The sequence below is a fragment of the Ursus maritimus genome, unplaced genomic scaffold (assembly GCF_017311325.1).
Source record: "Ursus maritimus isolate PB19 unplaced genomic scaffold, ASM1731132v1 scaffold_33, whole genome shotgun sequence".
NCBI lineage: Eukaryota > Metazoa > Chordata > Mammalia > Carnivora > Ursidae > Ursus > Ursus maritimus.
Genome location: NW_024425897.1, coordinates 6,369,465 through 6,373,756, shown reverse-complemented (window position 1 = coordinate 6,373,756; position 4,292 = coordinate 6,369,465). Strand labels below are relative to the sequence as shown.

The 4,292-nt window shown below is 51.8% G+C and overlaps 1 protein-coding gene across 1 annotated transcript in view; it reads right to left on the bottom strand.

Annotated features, from left to right (window-relative positions):
* Positions 1-4,292, bottom strand: part of GRK3 (G protein-coupled receptor kinase 3) — a 120,683-nt gene that overhangs the window by 16,898 nt on the left and 99,493 nt on the right. The gene's annotated exons all lie outside the window — the stretch shown is intronic.

The following is a 4,292-nucleotide window of genomic DNA, read 5'->3' as shown; positions in this document are numbered from 1 at the left end:
CCCCCCCCCCCCCCCCCCCCCCGACCCTGGAAACCGGTAACCAGGCAACGCCTTCCTTTGATGATGACAGACATAAAGGAGCCCGGAGTCCTCGGGGCCCTCCAGCTCCAAGGGTTGCCTTCTCCTGTTTTACTTGTGGAGAGCCCCAAATTCAGGAGTCAGCAGGCCTGGGTTCAAGATTGGGACAGGGGTGTTTACTGGCGGTGAGCCAGGCACGGAAACTGTCAGCCTCGGTTTCTTCATCTGTCGATGGGCACGAGGCCCCGTACTTTACAGAAGTGGCGCGGGGACCAGACCGACACCGCATATGCCGGGAGCAGCCAAGACCACGGCAGCCTGCGGCCCGTGTCTGACACGGCAATCATTCAGGAAATTAATAAAGATGAATCGTAACTTTAAAAAATGAATGTCTGCTTAATGAACTACAAAAAAACAAATTATTCTTACTCTTTACCCCGTTGTTAAAACCCTGGAGGAGCTGGCTTTTAAAGGAAATCTTGTCAGAAGAGACTAGTAAACATACCAGCTACGGAATCCTGGCCTTATTTATTTATTTATTTGGAAATGAAAGAAGAGATAGACAGATGTTCAGGACTGAGTTTTCTTATAGCGAGCCGTGCCTACAAAACGACGAATCGTACGGTTTGATTTCTAAGGCGTCTATAACATCATCAGAGGCAAGGTACTCTGTAAAATATCTGAAAGTTAACTCTATGAAGTGGGGTGGCGTACTCAGCACATAAGTGAATGTGATTCAGGATAAAGAACTCACCCCTGCGTACTCACTGCTCCCGCTCTGACCACCCTATGAATGCACTGAACCAGCTGCTGGAAGGGGTTATTACATTTCAGAGCCTTTATTATCGTACATATTTTAATGTTCATTGTGTACAAGAGACAGCACTCTAACGCTTTATTTTCCTTCTTACCATGCAATGAAATACAGAGTAATTTCCCTCTCTTGAAAGCAGTAATTTGAAAAATAAAATCTCAAACAAGGTGAATGAGTGCCAAGCAAACATGCACTAATCTGTAAACTAGATTTTGACTGGAAATGTTCTGTTCACCCTAATTGTTTCTAAAAAGAAAAATGTAAAATTACTGCATTTAAAAAGCAAATCGGACAGAACAACAAATGGTATGTTGTGTGCAAGATGCTATCATTTTAAAAACCATTACTTGTATCATCTTCTGATGCAGAGATATTCACACGCTCATGGTTCAAGAGAAAAAGGACGAAAGTTTACTAAATCTTACTAAAACTTCAGTCTCTGCCGGACACGGCTGTCTCCACCCCACGCAGGCCCCGAACGCATACAAAGGGACTGCGCGCAGATCTCCTTGCTCGGGGGGCAAATCCTGCTGGTTGGATCCTGTGCGCGGTGCTGGTGCCGGAGCCGGAGGACCCCGTCCCTGCCCTGGACCCCCGCGGACTGGCCTGCGCCGGCCGCTGGAAGGAAAGCGCCGTACCCTGACCCTTGCAGAGAAGGGTCGCTGTGTTCTGACAGAAACGCTCTGGGCTAAATTTAAAAAGTCTTTCATGAGACCAGAGGGAGGCTCGCAGGGGGAGTGGAGTTGAAGTCGGCGGTGCCAAAACCCATGAACCCAGCACATGAACCCTGTTGCTACCAAGCCCGCCGCGTAAACACGGCTACTCCTCATCTGACTGCCTAGGAAACAGTCGGAAATGCTTTTCAGCGATTCGGCTCTGGGCCGTGGTGCTAAGGAAGTTTGCTCCTTCGAGCGCCAAATCTTGACGCACATCTGGGTCCCATGCAGTCTTGATTATTCTCTGTGAACAAAACCGAAGACTCTGTTTCTATTTTGGAAAATGGTAAAGAAGCCCTACGACAGTAATAATCTCCGCTCGGAGGGAGGCACGTGGTGCTCACAGATTCTGTGTGACAGCAGCTGCTCCCTGATGCAGCCGCTTTAAATAGGGGACCGTTTCGGGCCTGGCGACAGCTCGCGGGGCGGGCCGACTTCTCCCAGCAGCGCACGCAGCGCTCCGGCTCGTCGCGGGCCGCCGCGGGAACAGAATTCACATGTGCCGTGGTCAGATGTGGCTTTTGAGTTACAGACTGAGTGGGAGCGACTGCAAATCCCCCCGCAACGAGCTGGGAAGGCGTTCAAGATGTGACAGGTGATGGGAAAACACACACGAGTGCACGCACGGCAGATCATGGTCACAGCCGAACGGTGAGTTCAAGAGAAGTGCGTTTGTAAGTAACAGCGATTCCAAACTCTTATGTCAAAATTGAGTTTCAGAATACCAAAAAGATTACATGTTACATCAGATACGAGTTTTGAACCGAAGCCACTAGCTGCCAAAATACTTATAAACATTCCCTTTTCTCCCCCCTACAGGAGCAAACTCAGTAACCTCGGGCAGAGCTCAGCTGTCGCCAGACCACCAGCCAGGCTCTCCCCCTGCATCTGACACCTTCAGGGACCGACCATCAGAGGTGACGAGGTTAGGATCAAAGCTACTGTCACATCAAATCTTTTCCTTGACAGACATCTGAAATCTAGACTGAGGATCGGGCAGCAATCCCACGCATTCGCAACACGGAAATCGTCAATACCCAGTCCCTCCCTGGGACTCCAGGGATGCAGAACGCGATCTCAAGGCTGGCCAGCTGGCTCACGTCCAGATGCCTTTCCTTCGTGCCTCTGTGGTGTTCTTCTAGGGTGGCAAGGCCAAGTGCGGGGTGCGGACCAGCGTTTCAGCAGAGGCAGTGGGACATACTGGTCCGTGGAAGAAGCACTCGACCGCAGAAAAGAGAAGCAAAAAAGATCTGCTGGTGACCCCCTGTTCAAGCGCACTGCTCAGCCGTGGGAAGGAAGGAAGAGACATGCTCTGGAGCGGACTCTGTCCTCCTCGGCACTGCTGACCCCTTGGGCAGGGCAATGCTCTGTTGGGGGCAGCGGGGCCCGTCCTGTGCATTATGTTTCACAGCACGCCTCACCTTCACCCACCAGATGTCAGAAGTAGCCCTTTCCAAAGCTGTGACAACCAAAAACGTCTCCGGGCATCGCCAAGCAGCACCCTTTAGTTTCCTAGCTTCCACATCCAAGCACCCATTGGGAAAAAAAAAGCAACCACCACCCCCACCAATCAGCATAGCAACATCATTCGGCCACTTGCCTCCTTCCTGGTCCCGGGCCCTCAGGTCCTGGCCTTTCGCCTGGGTCCCCCCACCTGTCCCCCATCTCCCTCTGTCCAGTGCCACATGCATGCTGCTGTGAGCACCTTCTTCTGATGAACGCCCAGCCATGTCTCTCCTTTGTGTAAAAGCCTCCAGTCTCTGGGGCCTCGAACAAAGCCCCCATGCCCCTGTATGGCGTTCTAGGTTTTCTTTCTTGACCCAGTCTCCCCGACATTCTCCCCCAGCACGCCCTCCCTACCCAGGTCACCCCTGGGGAAAGGCAAACTGCCCCATATTGTCTGCTCCCCGCAGGAAAACCTGTTTACTTCGCCCCAGTCTTGGAATCGCCAACCCTTTCCAGGCCCCCTTCACAGAGCATCCCCTGCATGGAGTCAGCCCTGCTCTCCCAGATCAGCCCTGGGACCCATTTCTGTGCCCCCCCGGGACACTGCAGTCCACCCTGCTCCTGTGTGTAGACATCTCTACTCTCCTGTGAGCTCCTTAAGGACCTGATGTGGCTTCTTTCCCCCTCCCTCCCTCCCTCTCCCCAGCACATGAAGCACAGTCTCCCGCATATTGTAGGTACTCAATAAATGCTGACCAAGTTTACTCTAAATCACTTAAGTCAAAAACCATCTCCCTGCCCTTTGGTTTCCATACTCTCTCCTTTCCTGTGAATGGCTTCTTTTTTTTTTTTTTTTTTTTAAAGATTTTATTTATTTATTTGACAGAGATAGAGACAGCCAGCGAGAGAGGGAACACAAGCAGGGGGAGTGGGAGAGGAAGAAGCAGGCTCATAGCGGAGGAGCCTGACGTGGGGCTCGATCCCGGAACGCTGGGATCACGCCCTGAGCCGAAGGCAGGCGCTTAACCGCTGTGCCATCCAGGCGCCCCCCTGTGAATGGCTTCTGAACAAGCAGGGCAGAGAATGGCATAAGATCACACATCTTAGTGGGAAAGGTTCATCTAGTCCCGTCTCCTACACACTGGAAGATTTCCTAGCATGCCAGACTCAATAGATGGTCCCCAGACAGGACCTGCGAGGCTCAACACTCCTTCAAATGCTTGAGTAGGCACTGTTGTGTCGAACTGACGTCTTTCCCCTCCTTAAAATGCCTGCTCTTGGGAGCAGGGCAGCAGGAA